Source organism: Mobula birostris, chromosome 22, assembly GCF_030028105.1.
Source record: "Mobula birostris isolate sMobBir1 chromosome 22, sMobBir1.hap1, whole genome shotgun sequence".
In the NCBI taxonomy this organism is placed as follows: domain Eukaryota; kingdom Metazoa; phylum Chordata; class Chondrichthyes; order Myliobatiformes; family Myliobatidae; genus Mobula; species Mobula birostris.
In genome coordinates this window covers 28318777-28339660 of record NC_092391.1, presented here as the reverse complement: position 1 = coordinate 28339660, position 20884 = coordinate 28318777, and the positions used below count along the sequence as shown (strand labels likewise).

The 20884-nt window shown below is 44.5% G+C and overlaps 1 protein-coding gene across 7 annotated transcripts in view; it reads left to right on the top strand.

Moving 5' to 3' along the window:
* rxrab (retinoid x receptor, alpha b) overlaps positions 1-20884 on the top strand; it is a 117839-nt gene that overhangs the window by 11301 nt on the left and 85654 nt on the right. For 2 of the 7 annotated variants that reach the window (XM_072240475.1, XM_072240470.1), the window contains exon 1: positions 10110-10228. The exons of 3 other annotated variants lie outside the window; for them this stretch is intronic. The gene's annotated coding sequence lies outside the window, so the exon portion shown is untranslated. Of the gene's footprint in view, positions 1-9454; positions 9686-10109; positions 10229-18442; positions 18465-20884 lie in introns of those variants that run through there. 2 more of the 7 variants (XM_072240471.1, XM_072240472.1) reach the window with 2 other exon arrangements.

The window sequence follows — 20884 nt, the reverse complement described above, 5'->3', positions numbered from 1 at the left end:
TTTTGATTTGTACAAATAGGGTGGTATGATTAACTCACAATATCTGATCCTTCCCAGTTAAATTCTTCACTTAGTACTTGTAGAATGAGAGAGGAGAAGTGAGTTTTCCCATTGTCGGTCAGTGTTTACATCAGTCCCTGTTGCGGAACCTTGTATCACTCAGCTTGTTAATTGAGTGAGTTAACAGCTTCACCCGCAATTTAATTGCATTCTTTTAATCTTTAATGACCTGGAAGTGAAGCAGAACAGAAGAATTGCAGCCCCCAGGTGTAATGCACACAGCACCTTGCTTATCGCATTAGTTCTGCTCTGGTGCTTGTCTAGAGCTCAGTGCAAGCTGTTATGGGTGACATTTGCGATTAGCTCGATTGCCTTCCTTATTTGTATACCTTGAAGCCTAGGGTATTGTTAAGGTGGATGGGATATTGAGGGAAGTAGCTGTGACTTCTAAAGTCATATTATTTTAATAGATCAGTGTTCAGAGAAGGCGGCTGGGGAAGGGATGTAGGACAGTTATTAACTGGGAGGGGGCGAATGCAACACTTTAATGCCTCTGTCATCAGTGACACTGTCCTCAAGTGGCCCTCTTGCAATATTCTTGCAGCTGCATTGGTGCAGTCAGCCTAGGCTCCACGGCTGACAACTGAGCCACAACCCAGTGACTGCGCTGGAGAATGGAGGAAACTGAAGGGTGGAAAGCTCGAGATTCCTAGCCTTGGTGGCTGTTCCGTAACCAAAGAGCAAAAAAAAAAAGATGGAGTTTGCAAATCTGAGATAAAATAGAAAATTCTGGAAATACTCAACTGTTTAATCAACATCTGTTGAAAGAGTGAGAAAGTTGATATTTTAGGTGGTTGACCTTTCATCAAAGCCATGAGAACAAGGCATGTTGTAAGTTGCAGAGAAGGACGATGGATGTGGAGAACCAGTGATAGAGTAGGGACTGAATAACACAAAGGCTGGTGGTATCGGCTGAGCAAAAGTTATTTTTTGATCAAAGCTGATCCTTCCTCAAGGAGGTATAAATAAGAGACTGACAAGGAGAGACGGGAAAGGGAGGAATGTGAGAATTATGGGATTTATCATTTCTAAAATCAAAGACAGTGCTGAGGTACTCAGAGGTCAGCAACAATCAGAGAGAAAGTATCCTGATTTATTATTAAAGTCCTGTAATGTTTATGCATGTTAACTGATCCTGCATTAGAACGCAAAAAGAACCAGATGGGGAGTTGTGCAGCTCCCCACTCCTGTGTTAGACCCAGGGAAATGAAGCAGCACTTCCACACTCAATCATTGTCCAGTGATCTCAGTTTCACCTCCTGCCAGCATTCTCCCTCCTTGCTCAATATTTCCAATACTTTTATCATCTCTGGTCCTCCTGTCAACACGATGTGCAGCGTGTCCATAACTTATCCATAGCACCTGAACCATTCTGCAAAGTGCCCCAACCAAAACTGGTTGCAAGGTTAAAATCATCCTCTCTCTCCCCAGCCATCTCATCAATATTTTGTCTATGCTTGACCATTGAGCCTTCATTACTGCATGTGCCTTTTCCTGTTCAGCACTAGAGACTGGCCTTCAGTCATTTATGTCCTTACAATTATCTTATCTGCAGATGTCCCTCTCTTTTTGTGTCGTTGCACTTCTTCCTCCCTTAACACTTCTACTTTCTTTATCTCACTTTAGCCAACACTTGTGTTTTTCTCTCCTCTCTCCCGTCATGGAATGGAGGTGTTGCTGGTGAGCACACTGCTTACTACCTATCCATGATTCTCTGAACTGGTGTGATCAAGCCTACTGGCAGTCCACCTGCAATTGGAATACAAGGGTTCTGCTCCTGCCACTGTCTGTAGGGAGTTTCTACTTTCTCCCTGTGATCTTGTGGGTTTCCTCCAGGTGCTCTGGTTTCCTCCCGCATTCTATAAGTTGTGGGCACTCTACCTTTGCACCATACGTGCTGCCCCCCCCCAGCACATCCTCTGACTCTGTTGACGCAAGTGATGCATTTCGCTGTACTGTATGTTTTGATGTAGATGTGAAAAATAAAGCTAATCTTTAATGTTTAATTTCATGGTGTTGGTAGTGAGGAGATTGCATTATTTGACCCAGCATTAATAAAGGAATGTGCTAGCGCGTGGCCAAGTGGTTAAGGTGTCGGTCTAGTGATCTGAAGGTTGCTAGTTCGAGCCTCAGCTGAGGCAACGTGTTGTGTCCTTGAGCAAGGCACTTAACCACACATTGCTCTGCAACGACACCAGTGCCAAACTGTATCAGCCCTAATGCCCTTCCCTTGGACAACATCGGAGAAGGGAGACTTACAGCATGGGCAACTGCCGGTCTTCCATACAACCTTGCCCAGGCCTGCGCCCTGGAAACCTTCCAAGGCGCAAATCCATGGTCTCACGAGACTAACGGATGCCTATATCAGCAATATCAGGAATCATCCAAGTCACACTTGATGCCGACTATATATATGACTATATATATATATATACTCGGCATCAAGTGTGACTTGGATGATTCCTGACATTGCTGATCCACTGAGTAGAAAGGGTATTGTTCACTTAAAAGTGAATCTGCACTGACCTGTCCTCATGGAATGGTCATCACTTGCCACATGCTTGGCAAATATTATCCATGACGTATTGGTTTGCATGGATTGCTTAATCATTGGAAGAGCTATGAGTTAACGAATAGATTTGCATTTATGTAGCACCTTCCATGATATTCTGACAGGCTGCATCACTGTCTAGTATGGGGGGTGTGGAGGGTTGGGGGGGGGGGTTGCTACTGCACAGGACCAAAAGAAGCTGCAGAGGGTTGTAAATTTAGTCAGCACCATTTTGGGTACTAGCCTACAAAGTACCCAGGACATTTCAGCACCCAGGGCATTCCCCTATCTCTCTTTTACCATCAGGTAGGAGGTACAGAAACCTGAAGTCCCACACTCAGTGATTCAGGAACAGCTTCTTCCCCTCTGCCATCCGATTCCTACATGGACGTTGAATCCATGAAAACTACCTCACTTTTTAATAATATATATTATTTCTGTTTTTTGCATGATTTTTAATCTATTCAATATATGTATATTGTAATTGATACACTTATTGTTACTATTTTTCTCTTCTGTATTATGTATTACATTGAACTGCGGCTAAGTTAACAAATTTGACGACACGTACCGGTGATAATAAACCTGATTCTGATGAAACCTGATTTACTCTGGGTGCTTCGTTTTTCTCCCATACTCCAAGGGCTGTTAGTAGGTTCACTGGTCACTGTGAATTGTCTTGTGATTAGGCTTGGGTTAAAAATAGGTGGGTTGCTGGGCAGCACAGCTTGTTGGGCTACAAGGGTCTGTCCACGGTGTATCTCTAAATAAATAAATACAACCAACAACTATTCATGACTAGATCATCTATTTTTGTGATGCTGCATGGGTTCTAGATGTAGCGGAGTTAAGTCTGAGGTATTATTAGTGAATATTTTCTTTCCCAACTTTGGTAGAGAGGAAGTTGAACATGAAGCTGCTGAAAAAAATTGTATCAAAAATATTGTCTGTAGGAACTTTGTGATGCTGCACTGGGTCATTGTTGATTGGCCTCTGACAATCGTAGCCATGTATCGGATATGACTCTTATGATTCCCAGTGATCTCTGTTACTCTGGGGATGCTTGGTTTCATATTGCACTGGCTTTTCAAGCATTCAATATTCCAACACAGGTCGGTGAAGTCTGGAATACTTCAAAGTTCAAAGTAATTTTATTATCAAAGTACATGTATGGTGCCATATACTACCCAGAGATTGATTTTCTTTCAGACTTTCACAGTAGAACAAAGAAATACAATAGAATTAAAGAAAAACTACACTTAAGTGAAGACTGACAAACAACAGATGTGCAAAAGAAGACGATCTGTGCAAATCTGTAACTAATACTGAGAACATGAGTTGTAGAGTCCTTGAAAGTGAGTCCGTAGGTTGTGGAGTCTGTTCAGTGTTGGGGTGAGTGGTTATCCATGCCAGTTCAGGGGCCTGGTGGTTGAAGGGTAATAACTGTGCTTGAACCTGATGGTGTGGGGCTTAAGGCTGTTGTACCTCCTTCCTTATGGCAGCAGTGAGAAGAGAACATGGCCCGGTTGGTGGGTTCCTTGATGATGGATGCCAATTCCTTGTAGTAGTATTCCTTGTAGATATGCTCATATAGTGGGGAGGGCTTTTCCTGTGATGGTCTGGGCTGTTTCCACTACTTTCTGTAGTCTTCTCCATTCTTGGACATTGGTATTTCTGTACCAGGCCAAGATGCAACCAGTCAGAATCATCTCCACTGTGCATTCATGGAAGTTTGTCAAAGTTTTAGATGACATGCCGAATCTGCGTAATGTTATAAAAAGGTAGAGCTGCTAGTGTGCCCTCTTTGTAATGGCACTTACTGGTGGTCCCAGAACCAATCCTCTGATGCGATAATGCCAAGGAATTTACAATGACCATCTTCACCACTGATTCCCTAATGCGGACTGCCTCACACGCATCCATTCTTTCCCCTCCTGTTGTTGATAATCAGGTCCTTGGTTTTGCTGATGTTGAGTGAGAGAATGTTGCTGTGGCACTACAACTGGGAAAATGCTCTGTTAAAGTGCGAACTGAACATTGATGGCTGGGTATGAAACATTGGTTTTGTTCATATCAATGTGGGAAGAACTTTAAGCTGTATAGCCATGTTAAAGGGATAGTAGATAATTGCTATAGTTATGGTCTACTAATCTAGTTGGTAGTGAGTGTCAGGAAAAGCAAAATATCATGGATACTGGATATCACCTTGGGTAGATGAAGTTTCAACAGACCAGGAGAAAGTTGGAGTTTAAGTTGGCATGTTCGTGGTGAAGTTGAGGCAAGTCGAGCGGAGGAGAGGCAGATTCAAGGCCTGTCCACCTAGACTGAGAGTGAGGTAGATTGATCAAAGTGCCAGGCCAATTTGGAAAGGTCAGGCATGTGCCAAAGCTATTGTAATGTGAGCATTATTAAAAGTAAGTTAACACTAATTAGGATAATGGGGGGGTTTTAAGTTCTGTACTTTTTACTTCCGGTGGGCTTTGTATATAGTGTGCCTGCCATGCCGTACGGGTTGTGAAAGCCTCTCTAGATATAATATATATATACACACACACACACACACACACACACACACACAATGGTTTTGTTGTTTCTTGGGCATGAAGTTGTCGAGTGTGCCTTTTTCAAAGTAGAAGTTACTACAGAAACATCATGGTGGGGCCCAGGCCCAGAGCGTATCGATGTGACAGAGCCTAGGTTTTAGGGCGATGTTTGGACTATTTAAATGCCAGGCCAGATGGATGGAAAGGGCAGGGTGTCAGGACCAGAGGCAAAGGTCAGGCCAGTTCTGCTCACTGCGCTACAATGTTTACTCCGCTCTGCACTGAGCTGAGGCTGAGGCCTGCTCCAGGCTTCATGTCTGAGGAATATTTGCTTACTTTTATTGTTTGCACATTTTGTTGTTTTTCTTTCTCTCTGCACATTGGGTGTTTGACTGTCTTTTTAAATGGGTTCCTGTAAATTTCTTTGTTTTGTAGCTACCTGTAAAAAGACAAATCTCAAGGTATATGTACTTTGACAATAAATGTACTGTGAACTTTCATAACTTTTAGTTTGGAGGTGCTGATGAGGAGGGTGGGAAGAAAGAAATTCTGTGATATGGTGGAAGGCAAGTCTGTGAATGTGAAAGGGATGCTGGTAATTAAGGACAAGTAGCATTAGATTGACAAAGAAAATTAAAGCTGCTGGAGTTATTCATTCACACTGACATATGAACAGAACAAATATTTCACTCATCAATGTCCAGCTTGCATTTTACCAGAGCCAAGTTGTGCAGCCGCAACAACATCTTGCTCAATGTCAGCAAAACCAGAGCTGATTTTTTTTTACTATAAGAGGAAAGAAAGAGAATTAATGTTCGCAGGGTTTATTTTCAGAACAGCGAATAGACATAACATAGTTTTAAAAAATGCAGAGAACGGGTGAAGAAGAAAGATAGCAGTAGGAAATGTATGTGATAGAATAGAAAACAGAACAAAACAAATGATGCAGAGCTCCGATGTTGCAAGCATTGAGCTGAAAATACAAAATGACTACTTGAAATTTCCAAGGGTGTTCTGGGAGAATGGAGTTGCAGGTTGGGGGGGGGTTGTCAAGGGCTTTTCATGGACACCTGTTGCTAAGCTATCTTTTGGGATGAATGTGGAGAGATCAAGGATTAGGGTAGAACATGGCAGGAGGAATGGCATTGATGAAGTCATCATTGTGCGGGAGAAACGGAGAGGGGGGGTCCTGTGACCCACTGAGTGGTGTTTGGACTCAACTGCCGAGGGAGAAAATTGAAAGTTGACCTTTCATCAGAACTGGGAAACGCTGGAAATGAAACAAATTTTTAGTTGAATAAATCAAGCCCTGATAAAGGGCTCGGCCTGAAACATGGTCTGTTTATTCCCCTCCATAGATGCTGTCCAATCTGCTGAGTTCCTCCAGCACTTCTTATATGTGGACTCAACAATGGAACTGTTTCTGGCAACCAAAAGTTTCAGCATTTCTTATTTCAAATGTGTAGAATTTCTGCCACCGACTTTTAGGTAGTTTCTGATTTTTGTTCAACATTTCATCGCCAGAGTTTTACTAACTTGACAGTTACCCTTTTTATAAAAGCTGCATTGTCTTCTGCTGTATCACTGAACATATATGTATGTTCTGTCTTCCACTCACACTTTTGTAAACGGCATAACGCTTTGCGGTGCGAGCTGTAAGATAGGGGTTTGATTCCCACAGCTGTCTGTAAGGAGTTTGTACATCCTCCCTGTGACCATAGGGTCTCCTCCAGGTGCCTTGGCTTGCTCCTACATTCCAAAGATGTACGGTTAAGATTACTGAGTTGTGGTCATGCTATGTTGGTGCTGGAAGTGTGGTAGCACTTGCAGGCTAATAAAGCTAATACTTTTATCTTTATCTTCTTATACTTTATACTTTATTGTCGCCAAACAATTGATACTAGAATGTACAATCACCACAGCGATATTTGATTCTGCGCTTCCCGCTCCCTGGATGACAAATATTAAATATTAAAAATAGTAAAAATTATTAAATATTAAAAATTTAAATTATAAATCATAAATAGAAAATACAAAAATGGAAAGTAATGTAGTGCAGAAAAACCCAGAGGCAGGTCCGGATATTTGGAGGGTACAGCCCAGATCCGGGTCAGGATCGGTTCAGCAGGCTTACCACAGTTGGAAAGAAGCTGTTCCCAAATCTGGCCATATGAGTCTTCAAGCTCCTGAGCCTTCTCCCGGAGGGAAGAGGGACGAAAAGTGTGTTGGCTGGGTGGGTCATGTCCTTGATTATCCTGGCAACACTGCTCCGACAGCGTGCGGTGTAAATTGAGTCCAAGGACTGAAGATTGGTTTGTGTGCTGTGCTGAGCCGTGTTCATGATCTTCTGCAGCTTCTTTCGGTCTTGGACAGGACAACTTTCATACCAGGTTGTGATGCACCCTAGAAGAATGCTTTCTATGGTGCATCTATAAAAATTAGTGAGGGTTTTAGGGGACAGGCCAAATTTCTTTAGTTTTCTCAGGAAGTAAAGGCGCTTTTATCTTTTATATTGTCTTTTTCTATATCTGCTCACAGTTCTGATGAAGGGCCGTTGACTTGAATTGCTAGCTCCAATTAGCACCCTCCCCGGATACTCTCGACTTGGGCAATGTTGCTAGCATTTTCTGTAGTTCAGCATTTCCAGAGCTTTGATTTTGTCTGGCCATAGGGGAGGTGTAAATAGGCCTAGGAAAATTCCCCATCTGAAATTGCTGAAGGCAATGATGAATCCAGAATCTATCAAATTCCTGAATGAGGTATTTTTTTTCCCGAACTTCACGCAAGTAGTGCAGGAAGCTGGGATAATGAATGCCAGTGGTGTGTGCACAGATCAAACTTTGAGGTGTTGCTGAGAAACTCTCAGTACTTTACATGATTGCAATTTAAAGCTGTCATCACATGAGACCTGGGCCCCGGTTTATGTGAGTTACAGAAAAGCTGTGGCTGGGATTCAGATGCTGTCAGCTGATCTCCCAGATACTGAGCGAATGGAAATCGGGGACTTCAATATGGATAGAACAGGAAGAGACCAAACAGTGTGGTGAACTTATACCAAAGCGTAGCTTCAAACATGCTTGGGGAGAGCCAATAAAATACATGTCATTTTAGAAATAAGCATCAATTTATATGGACTTACATGGATGTTGTTAGGACTTGAGGTCCTGAGTTATAGGGAAAGCTTGAATAACTAGGACTTTATAACCTGCAGTGTAGGAGCACGAGGCGAGACTTGATAGAGGTATACAAAAATATGAGGGGTATAGATAGGATAAATGCCATCAGGCTTGTTACTCTTGAGGCTTGGTGAGACTAGAACTTGAGGTCAGAGGTTAAGGGTGAAAGGTAAAATACTTAAAGGGGAACTTCTTCACTCAGAGGATGGGGCGAGTATGGAATGAGCTGCCAGTGGAAGTGGTGATGTGGGGTTCAAGTACACCATTTAACAGTAGTTTGGAAAAGAATGTGGATGGGAGGGGTACGGAGGGCTATGGTCCAGGTGTGTATCAATGGACTAGACAGAATAACAGTCGGAATGGACTAGATGGGCTGAAGGGCCTGTTTCTGAGTTATGCTGCTCTGTGAATCTAAATTTTCTTTAATTGTATCTGATCAAGTATAATTTAGTGACAACCTCTTTCCCATCTTCTGTCTGGAGATGTCATTTTGGATTTCAAGTACAGTCTTTGGTTGGTGCTAAATTCATTCAAAAGTATAGAATTAGTGTTTGTGGTCGGAGTTTCTCAACTCTGGGTCCTCTTAGGATGTCCTGCAAAATAGGGTTTCAGACTTGATCTATTAAATAATGTGGTGACAAGACAGAGACTTGGGATTCATTACTTTCCAAATATTGTACATGCAGTACCCAAACTGCCAGATGTCCGTAAAAATATCTTAAATGTGTCATGTTTTCAGGCTGAGTTACAATCTGTGTGTGAGTTGGGTTATGACTCAAAATGAATTAGTACATTGAAAATTAGCAAGATTTAGGTGCTCCAAGGGAATTTAGATCATGTAATCCTGACTAGTCACATTCCAGCAGTTGAACCATTCCACAGAGGAGTAATGTGATGCAACCATTGTAAAACAAAATGTAATCACCACAACACTGTGTGGTTGAAGCAGAAGTCAACCAGCTGCTCCCTTTCAAGAGAGATGCTTGCTGTTGGGTCTAAGCAGGGTGCTCACTGAGGGAGCTGTAGGATTGCATTTTGTATCTGAGATATGGTTACGTGGAAAGAGCAGTTAGTCTGTGACTGACCAAATCCCTCTGGGAGATCAGATTTTTGCCTCTGAATATTTCTAACCAATGTCGCAGTAGTTAGTGACCTTGGGGTGGGGAAAAATCTGAGGTGCGGGGTCAATGCTTCAGTGGTTATGAATCTTTGTCCAGAATGATTTTTTTTGGCTGGGTTTTAAGCAGATTTTAGATCCATACCCCTACATGTGAGCCTGCTGATGAACTGGGGACAAAGAATGACCACTGGCACAGGGTCCGAGTATTGGTGGCATAAGCACCGTGTGCCTCAGGGTATGTTTGGGTGATATGTGGGCGTTTTATTGAGGGTGAGAGTTGTGTGCAGCTACGTCAGGGGTTTTAACCCTGCCAGAACAGTAACTGAGGGGGGAAAGCTGTGGTTAAATGATCTGCCGGCGCACAATCTAAATACCCCGAGTGTGGTAGAGTCCCACACGCCTGACCCTGGGTGTGGGTGGTACAGAGACTTTGGTGGCTTGTGGGGTGGGGGCAGCGGCATGGTGGGCGGGACCTCTGAGGACAGGACGATGTGAGGCGGCCGTGATTGGTGGAGGGGCAGGGCCAGGGGGCGGGACTGTGCCCGGAGCCCGCTCGGGCGGATGGGGGGGCGGTGGTTTGTCCGGGGGCGGGGCTGAGGTGGGGGCGGTTGGTCGAGGGGCGGAGCCAATGCCGAGGGCACGGGGTGGGCGGGGGGGTGGTGGCGAGGCCTGGCCTAGTCTGCGGTGCAGCCTCGGCCTGTGCCTGCTGCGCTTCCCGGATTTTGGGCGAGAGACAACTGCACGACATGGAGCGCGCTAGCCGCCCCGGTGGCAGATGGTGAGTGTGGGCGCTGTCGCTGCCAGCCGCGGCTGTGACTGCCGGCCGCACCGATCGGGCAACGCCTGGGCACCGGCCCGGACATCGGCCGGTAGCCGCGGCCGCAGGCCTGGGCTCTTCCAGTCCGCCATTCCCTTCTCTCGCACCTAGGTCTCGAGTAATTCCACCGGGGGAATGAGTGACTCCGATCGCCCTGTCAGTGTCAGACTAGACCCGCTCGGGACTGGGCTGCACCTATGGATTCAATTCCGTCCGTCGCCCTCCTCCCAACCTCTCTGATCGTCAACCCTGCCCGTCCCGACCGCTCCCCCTTAAAATCCTCCTGTCCCCATTCCTCCGTCCCCTACTCTGTCCGCCATCCCATCTCTCTCTGTGCCCCCGTCGCCTCCTGTCCGACCTCCATCCCCACTCTCCTGTTCCTCTGCCCTCCACGACCTCACCTCTCCTGGTGCCCCACTACCCAAATGTCTAACCTCCTGTCTCCTGAACCCCCTCCTCCGTTTCGATTGCCTCCCCTCCCCACCCACCGCCACTCTGCTTCTCCCCCCTCCGCTGCCTGTCTATTGAAGCTTGCTTTGTGTAATTAGTTGCCTTATATTTTTACATTGCAATCGTAGCTGTGCTTAATGTATTTTTTTACTGGAAAACATTCTGTCATGTGTACGGGACCTGGAAACATTTTTTCCCCCCACTATCTTTGCCTCTATCTGAGTTACGCACTAAGAATCTGTTTCTTGTGAATTGATAAATGGTAGCTTAAGCCCACTGCTGATTTGTTTTTAGGGATAAGGTTTGTCAGTGAGACACGCTGAATCTAAAGAGAACGTCAGATTGCATTGTGGTAGGAATATTTTCAGCATATTTGAAGTGTGATGAATTTCAGATGGATCTAGGTGCTCTCGTGCATGACTTGTAAAAAGGCTTGTAACTGATAAATTGGTTTGTTATTGTCACATTCTAGAGTACAGGGAAGAATTTGTTGAGCATACTGTTCATGCAGATCAGTTCATGACAACAGTCCAACGTGGTAAAACAAAATGTTTTACCGATAGAGAAAGTACAGTGCAGGTAGCAAGTTCATTAACAAGGTAGACTGTGAGTCCTATCTTACTGTACTATGGGAGCCTTCAATTGTCTCACTGTGTGGTAGAAGCTTTCCTTGAGCATGGGGTAAATGCTTTTGTACCTTCTGCCTCGTGTGTGTGCGCCCGTGTTTGTGTGTGGGAGATGAGACAATGCCTGTGGTGGGTGTGGTTGACTGCTTTACCAAGGCAGTGAGAAGTGTAGACAAAGTCCATGGAGGTTTCCATCTTGTGCTGAGCTGTGAGCACAATTCACCTAACTGCGGTGCATCAATAAAAATTGACAAGGGTTAAAGGAGACAAGGGTCAAATTCCTTTAGCTTTCTGAGCAAGTGGAGACACTGGTGATCTTTCTTAGTCATGGTATCTATGTAGTTGGACCAAGCAAGGCAAGTAAAGATGTTCACTCCTTGGAACTTGAAGCTCCATGTCATTTGGAAAGTTAATGGAGTGCTATTTTGTATTGTAAGAAGAACCAAATGCAAGAATAAGGTTTTGCTGCAATCATTTGGAGGAATTGATGAAGGTAGAATATTGGACTCTTTACTAGAGAAGGATGTTAATTTGTTGGAAACCGTTTGGAGAAGGTTGACCAGGCTGGTACTTGGATGGGTTGGTTGTCTCATGAAGGAAGGTTGAATAGTCTTGGCTTTTATCTATCGAAATTTAGAAATGAGAGGGGGGACTTAATTAAGATCTAAAAAGTTGAGTCTTGACAGAGTGGATTTGGAGAGGATTTTTCATCAGGGTCACCCATTTAAGACGAAATGTTTTCTCTGATGGTTGGGAACTCTTTCTCAAAGGAACTTTGAATATTTGAAATACAGGTAGATTCTTAATAAGCAAGGGATGAAAGATGAGAATGCAGCATTGAGGCTACAATCGGATCAGTCAGGATTATATTGAATGGCAGAGCAGGCCTGAACAGTCAGCTCCTAATTCATATTTTTGTCTGTTTGTGAAACTGTAATCTGGAAGCCAAAGTACTTTTATTTCCCCCGAGTTAATATATTGTGTGAATCCATAAAGGTTTTGGCCCTTAGATTAAATGAAAAATGAATCTGGGAATCAGTGATATAAGATTAAGATGCAAGATTATGTTATTCCTCTCCGCTTGTGACACATCAGGTTGCAACCTTGTTGTTTCTTTAGTGTTTGTCGTTTTTTACAAGGCTGAATTGCTAACTTGATGCTGAACCTAGCACGGATGAAAAGTGTGCAAGGAGCCAGCCGGCCATTCGAGCTCCTGGATGTCAGCATCTCAGAGGAACAGTCCTCGGCTCAACATATTGATGCAGACATAAAGGAGGCGTGCCAGATCACCAAAGACTAGCAAATTTGTACAGTGTACTGTGGGGTACAATGCGGCTGGTTGCATTGCTGCTTAGTATGGAGGCTGCACTGCACAGATCACAAGAGGCTGTAGAGCGATGCAGAGTTGACTTCCTCCATCATGGGCACCATCCTCTCCAACATCGAGGACATCTTGCAGAGGCAGCTCCTCAGTAAGGAGACACCCTCACCATCTAGGGCATGCATTCTTCTCATCAGGGAGAAGGTACGGATGTTTGAAGACTCTTGTACATTCTCACTGGAGCGCTGTCTTGCACAATCTCTCCCTCCCCATTTGGTGCGGCACTCTATCTCTCTTACTTGGCGTACTCTTGCACAAGAGGACGAAAATGAGGTCAGGGAGCGTGCGTGTGAGAGAGAGTGAGGAGGAGAGTGCGCACGTGTGAAGGCAGGCAGGGTTCGTGTATGCCCGAGAGAGAGTGGTGCTGGTGGTGTGCGCGTGCACTAGCAGGAGAGCGGCAGGGGTGGAGCACGTGCGCTTGAGAGATGGCGGCGGGGGTGGAGTGAGTGAGCCCGGGGGGGGGGCAGGGGTGCAGTGCGCGAGCCTGAGGGAGAGGGATGGGTGCAGGGGTGGAACGTACACGCGAGAGAGAGAGGGGCGGGCTGGAGCATGCTTACACATGAGAGAGGGAGGAGGTGCGGGGATGGAGTGTGAGAGAGAGAGGGTGGGGGTGGAGTGCGAGTGAGGGGAGGGTGAGGGTGGAGCGTGAGAGAGAGCGCGGGAGGGGAGAGTGAGGGTGGAGCGTGAGAGAGAGCGCGGTGGGGGTGGAGTGCACGGGAGGGGAGGGTGAGGATGGAGCGTGAGAGAGAGAGCGCGGTGGGGGTGGAGTGCGAGTGAAGGGAGGGTGAGGGTGGAGTGTGAGAGAGAGCGTGGTAGGTGTGGAGTGCGTGGGAGGGGAGGGTGAGGATGGAGCGTGAGAGAGAGAGCGCGGTGGGGATGGAGTGCGAGTGAGGGGAGGGTGAGGGTGGAGCATGAGAGAGAGAGAGCGCGGTGGGTGTGGAGTGCGCGGGAGGGAGGGAGGCTGAGTCAGGGGTAATGCGCACATGCAATAGAAGGAGAGCCAGGGTGGAGCATGCATGAGGGAGGGAGAGACAGTGCGCGAGAGGGACAGAGACGGGGGGGAGGGAAGGAAGGGGGAACACTCACTCGAGAAAGAACATGAGAGAGATGGTGCTTGAGCGAGGTGGAAGTGCGCATGCAGGAGAGAAGGTTTGAGCCAGGAGGTAGCATGTGTGAAAGGAAGGGAGAGAGAGCGATCGCTCCAGCTCACACTCCCACTCATGCCTGCACCTCATCCTTGCTCACGCGCGCTGCCCTTCATGCTCTCTCCCACAGCCTCTCCTCTCCATTTTTCTCACTCCCCTGTGCCCACTCTCACATGAACCTGTGCCCTTGCTGCACACCCCACTCGTGTGTTCTTTCCCTTGCTCACCTTTGCCCTCTTGTGCATGCTCCCCCCCACTCTCTCTCTTCCTCTCACCCCCACACCTGCACTTTCTCTCTCTCTCTCTCAGGCGTGTGTGTGCACTCGCTCTCTCTCTCATGCGTGCTGTTGCCATCTCCCTCACTCTCTTTCTGTTTGCCCAGCTCCCTGGGAGTCACGCGATGGCTGTTTCTGGTAACGTATTTTAAGTGGGTCTTTGTGGCCTGGACTCCGTTAGCAAATCTGTTTCTCTGATTTTGGTGAAAGTCTGCATCATTGAGGTTGCATTTATAGAGAACATACATCCTGTGGGAGAGATTCAATGTCTTACTACACACATACACAGGAAATCCCTTTTGAGAATCTGAGCTACCCTACATAAGCAGCTATAAGTGATTGTGCTATTTTTATCCACTTTTTCAGACACTGATTATGATTCGTCCAGGCTGTTCACATTCACTGGAGTTTTCCATCTCGGAAATTTACACCAAGGCAATCTCTGAATGATTTCATTTTGAAATTGTGACCGCAGGTGGTCAGTTGGTATAAGCACTACAGTGAGGTTCCATCCATAGCTGTAATCTGTGTGTCTGTTTGTCCATCTTTTTAAAATTTCTTTTTTGTTTACATACTATTCTTTTGTCTCTCCCCCCCCCCAATGCTATTGTTGTAACACACTCTTGGCCAGTCTTCCACCAAGTACTCTCCATGTTATCTCAAACTTCTGCTGCCCATGCCCTAATTTGCATTTTCCCACTCTGTGCTCACTAACTCACTTAATACCATAATTTAAAAATTCTCATTATTATTTTCAAATACCTACCTGATTCTGCCCTACTCGAGTTCAGTATTAACCTTGGATCAATGTGCCTTCCTGTCCAACTCAAATCTTTTGGGCATCCCACCGTTCTGGGCAATGGTTTATGCTGATCAATCTGGGAATTGAATCCTGAATGTCTGTCCCTCACTCCTACTTGGAGGCTGAATTTTACTCCTTAAAAATCTCCATTCTTGATTGGATTTTGGGTAACATACTAGTTATTTCATATGTCAGTTTACTGACATCTGATTACTCTCCTCTGCTTATTGACTCCTCAGATTTTGTAAACCCCTGTTACAATGAGTCATACTTATGTGCAATTTTTGATCTGATTCCAATTCTGATGCAAAGTTCTTAATATCAACAAATGAAGAAGCAATGCCCTCGTACTTGTCCTACTTCATGATTGACTCACCAATTTCTTCCCAACTCCCACTGCCATTGTTAACTATATTTGCCCCACCCTCGTTCTTGCACATTCTTCCCTACTATCACATGCCTACTTATCCACATATGCCACTGCTCTCTTCTGCTGTGGCCACCTCTTTCATTCTCGATGTTAGTCACATGTACCCTTTTTCCTGCTCATTCTTTGCTTTCAGTATGTTTCTCTGTCTCACGCTGCATCTTGCTCTAGTTGCTTATGATTGATCTTGCTGTGTGCTGCCACATGGAAGATCACGTCAGGGCTTTTGGTTGTTGAGCCAGAAGCTACAGAAAGAACTTTTTGTCAGAGCAGCAGCTTTCATTGGGACCACAGAGCAGGTCTGTGCTCCTGCCAAGTGTCTGCTTTCATTCATGTGGGCTTGAGGTAATCGGTTCCTTGTGCTTGCTGCCTCTGAGAATCAGAATCACCCTCGCCCTCGCTTTCAGCTTGCATGTCTTTTACTTATTGAACTCCATGAGATGGTAAGGTCGCGCCTTCTTGCCCGTCGCTGTGCCACGCTGCAACTACCTGTGATGCTGTGTGTTCTGTGGCTACCCCTCAGTGGCAGGTTAAGAAGAGCCCTCAGATCTATAAGGTTTTGATAGAACAAATAGGAGAGATTTATTTCCTGTAGCAAATTTGTCTGTAATCAGCAGTTGCAGATTTAAACTAATTTGTAAAAGAACTATAGAGCTATTATTTGAGATACGGAGTCGTTCGGATCTCTGCCACACTACTGGAAAGCCGCTGCAATCAATCTTCCTGGGAATGTTCAAGAGGTAATTGAACACTTACTTTATGTGTGGTGGTTTCCAGGATTAAAGGGGAAAAGCTGTGTAGTGGGGTAGAAATTGGACAGTTACTTCACAGAGTGGCATTGACCCAGTAAGTAGAATTCTGTTGCTGGTAAGGTATTGACTGTCAAGCTATTCAGCCTGTTGTGTCTACTAGTACCCTGAAATGCCAGAGTGGTGATGAGTTAGCTTCATGAATAGTTATTCTTCAGATTAACATACAATGATGGTGAAGGAACTGCGCTCATATTTGCAAAAGAATCTCAGTATGTAGTGACATGTATGTACTCTGATAATAAATTGACTTTGAACTTTGAAATCAAAATAGTGTTTGACTTGCAGTGGCATTCTCATGTGATTGTTACTCAGGCTGCAGACTTGTGGGACACTTTGACCATTCTTTGTGGTGGAAGGAGTGGCTGTTTTGGTTGGAGGGTTAGGCTGATGTTGTCGAACTTGAGTTGTCAATGGAATATCACGTCCTAGGGAGTGAATGGTGTTCCATCACACTCCTTGTTAAAGATAGAAATGCTTTGGAGAATCTTGTAAGTTACAAGTTTCTTGCTACACAATATCCAGGGTGTGATCCACGGTTGTAGTTACGATATTTGCGTAGCTTGTTCAGTTAAATTTCTGGTCAGTGGTGATTCTCATTATACAGATATTAGAGGGCATAGTGATTGTAATGTCACTGAACATTGAGAATTTGATGTGTTTTGCTGCCAGTGTTTAACGTTTGGTGTATATATGCCTGAAATAATACTTGTCATTTGTTACCATGTTGCTGAGTTGCTTCACATTTGAATCTGAACAGTGGAATCATCAGTAAAATGTCACTTCTGACTTTCATGACAAGGCATCTTATTGATAAGGACAGCTGAAGATGTTTACACTTGTGGATGGAACTCCTGCAGCTAAGATAACTGCAACATCCATAACCACCTTCCTCTACTTTCCAATGTGGACTCCAACCGGTGGATAGTTTTCTCTCTGAAATCACAATTTCAGTGATCGCAAATGGTGTTCAGTTGTGGCTGAGGTTTCTGAGTTGTCTTGTCCTGTCCTGCACTTTCAGTTTGGCCTTCTGGGGATCTAATTTCCAGCTGAAGCTGGACTGCTTTGCCAGATGTTGGCATTGGACGTCACTTGGCTTGAGGGAACTAGATTTAGTTGAAGTTTTCATTATGGTTTGGCAATTGTAGACCTCGTGGCCATTGCTTCCTACTTCTAGGGCAGTGGCTTCTGCAACTAAATTGGTGGAGAAATCCATGCTGTGACCTGAATGAGTTTTGTAGGAGTTTAGGAACAGACTATTCAGACTTTCACATGTTGCAGAGGGAAAAAAGAGGCCTTTTTTTTTCGAGCACACGATGCCCAATCTGGCTTTTGAACCTTCTGTCCGAGAACAAATGAATGTACCATACTTAGATTTCCAGAGGGCATCAGCTAAGTAATGTATCAGATCCTGAGGGATGTAGGCGGATGAATGTGGAAAGGATGTTTCATCATGTAGCATTGGCACTGTTCAAGAGTCATCCACTTAAGCCAGAAGGTACATTCTTTTATGACTTGAGTCTTTGGAACTCTTTCTCAAAGTGTCATGAATAAATAGTCTTTGGGTATTTTTGAGGCAGAGTTTGATATTTGTCACAAACAAGGAGGTGAAAGATTACAAATATAGGTAGGAATACGGTGTTGAATTCCATGCAGATCAGCCATGGTAATATTAAATAGTAGAACAAGCATAAAGGGCCGAGTGGTTTGATTGATTTGTTTGAGGTGACCAATTAAGCGTGTTGCACATGAAACAGTAGGAAGCAAGTTAATTTCTTTATCCTTTACTGACATGCGTGGGTTATGTGTAACTTGACTCCATCTATCTGCCTTCGCCACATAATAGCCGTGTGTAATAAGAACTGGTTTTGAATTTTTCAATCAGCTGTTTACATGTTGCCTCTGTGCAAGTAGCTGTGTTTTGCTCATTTGTGTCTCAAATTACACATGCTGACAGTGGCAGACTCAGCACAGGATGTGTGACCTCTGTTTCCTGTTGGCATGAAGGGAAAGCTGGTGCAGCAACGCCTCAGTTTAGAGACACACACAGCCTGAACTGGGTGAATGAAAGTGCACTCTGAGACTTTCATGGTGACTGACTGCATCCAGTTGGACAATGAATCTCCTATTGCTTGAATCCATATCATATGTTTAATCTATGTTTGTTTCCCAAAGAGGACATTTTAAGAAGTGCTTACACTTTCTATAATGTCTTTTAAGGCCTTGGATGTTCCAAAGAAATACCTTTTGAAGGAGTAAACCATTGGAATGTGGGAAGCACGGTAAATAATTTATAACAAGATTGTTTTCCTTCTTTTGTGTTGCTTGGGGAATAGCTATCAATCTTGGGATATCCTGGTGAATTTGAGAGACAAAGTGTGGATTGTAAGTTTTGTTGCAGTGTACTGTATTGTTCTGAGAGTGAATCACATGTTATACAGCAGAAACCAGCTTCATCCAGAGTGCGAATAGTAGATTCTGCTTCTCAACTGAACCTTGTTCAGTTACTGGATCTGTGGTTTCAGTGATTTGGTTTTTTTTTTCCCCATGTGGGAGGCTGTTTTACTTGTACACTGTGTTCATTGCTGAGGAAATTGGGACAGGAAAGAGGCACAGGGCACAGCGGCGCCACCTGAACGGACTGTCTTCTCTGCATTAGGAAACAGCTATTAACTGCATCTGAGGATATCCCAAACTGCCTTTTGTCCTCTCCCTGTCAAGGCCACCTCTCTTCACCCACTTAGCTTGACACTTCTAACCTTTGCCATACGCCTTATATCTACTACTTCCTTTGCCATTCATCATTCTGGTCATCTGGGCTGTGCTCTGGGGAAGTCCCGTGGTCCTCGGGGAGCTTGTGTCTGTAGTATTCCAGCAGGATTATCAACACAATTATATTTACCAAGCTGAGAACAAACCTTTTAATTTTAAAAAAAGGAGCCATCCTGGTAGCTTTTCCTCCTATGCTGAGACTGGATTCGAGAGTACGGTGTCTCTTAATTTTTGTCCTGTGGCAGAGCTGAGTCAAATATGATATTGCTGGTAAGCAGCATGGCAGGATGGGAGAGGGTGGAAATTTTGCTGAAGACCGCGATTTTGATGTGCTGTATGTGGCTTTTTTATTTTAACTGGCATCTTGTGGTTTTTGTAACTGTGCTAGACTTCTCATTTAGTACTTCACAGATTTTGGCAGTTATTTTGAGAGCTGACCAAGCTGAACCTGAAGTGTTCGGCTGGTTCACCATGGTGTACAATGAAGCCTGGAGGTCATGGATGGCGTCCCCTATCTCTGAATCTACTCATTGGTAAAGGTAGACATTAATGATGTCACAGTAGACATTGTTACAAATTTGAGACCTTATCTCAAGGTCTCAAATTTCTTCATTTGCTGTATATATGCTTTATATTTGGATTACCCATGGCAAGGATCTTAAGACATTGAAAAGAAACCCACTCTGTTTCCACAAAATGTTCAAAATCCTTTGACAGGATAGGCAAACCAACACCTCCAGCTTTGTTTCACTAATTATGAATAATGGGTTCTGTTGCATGGTTTGTATCAGTCACATGCCTAACATAAGATTCTCTGAACAAAACTTTAATCTGAGCGCTGTCATGGTCGGGTGTTACCAGATGGACAGAGTATATTTCTAACACCACCTTGAAAAGAATGCAACATCCCAACTAATTCCCCTGAATCCCTAGTTTATAATTGGTCAAACTAACGAGAGAGCAGTTGCATTGGCACCATGCCCATGAGTGGGAAGCACATAGAAGCCCAGCATAAATGTTAGAAGGTGCATACCACCACAGAAACTACCCATAGAGTACCACATGTCTCAGCTGCGGAAGAGTCTGTAGGTCACATAATGGATTTATCAGCTACTTCAGGAGCTGTAGAATAGTATGGATACAAGTCATCCTCTACACCAGGGTATTGCCTGAGGGAAAACATTATAGCCACATACATTGAGTCACAAAACATAGAAGGAAGATAGAAAATAGAAGCAGGAGTAGATCATATGGACTGTGGCACCATTCAGTAAATAATAGCTTATCTTTTACCTCATTCCCACTTCCTCTCTCTAACCACATATGACTTGAATACCTTAATATTCATAATTTTTTTGCATTGAACCGACTGAGTACCCACAGTCCTTTTGAATAGAAAATTCCTAAGATTAACTGCTCTCTGAGTGAAGAACTTTCTTATATCTGTCTGGAATGGACAGCTCCTTATTTTGAGACTCTGTGCCCTAGTTTCATGTACTCTAGCTAGTTGCTCCACATCTATCCTTTTAAACCCTATATTAGATTAAATTATGAGCACACTCAGTCCTTGTTCATTGTAATTTAGAAAATGATACACTGTTCCTCCAGAATGATATCACAAGAAACACAAGACAAACCAAGACTAAAACTGACAAAACCACATAATTATAACATATAGTTACAACAATGCAAAGCAATACCGTAATTTGAAAGAGCACACCATGGCGCGGTAAAAAAAAAGTCTCGAAGTTCCAATAGCCTCATCATCTCACGCAGACGGTAGAAGGGAGAAACTCTTCATGCCATGAACCTCCAAGCGCCGCAAACTTGCTGATGCCGCACCATTGGAAGCACCCGACCGCAGTGGACTCTGAGTCTGTCCGAAAACTTCGAGCCTCCAACACCGAGCACCATCTTCTGCCGAGCGCTT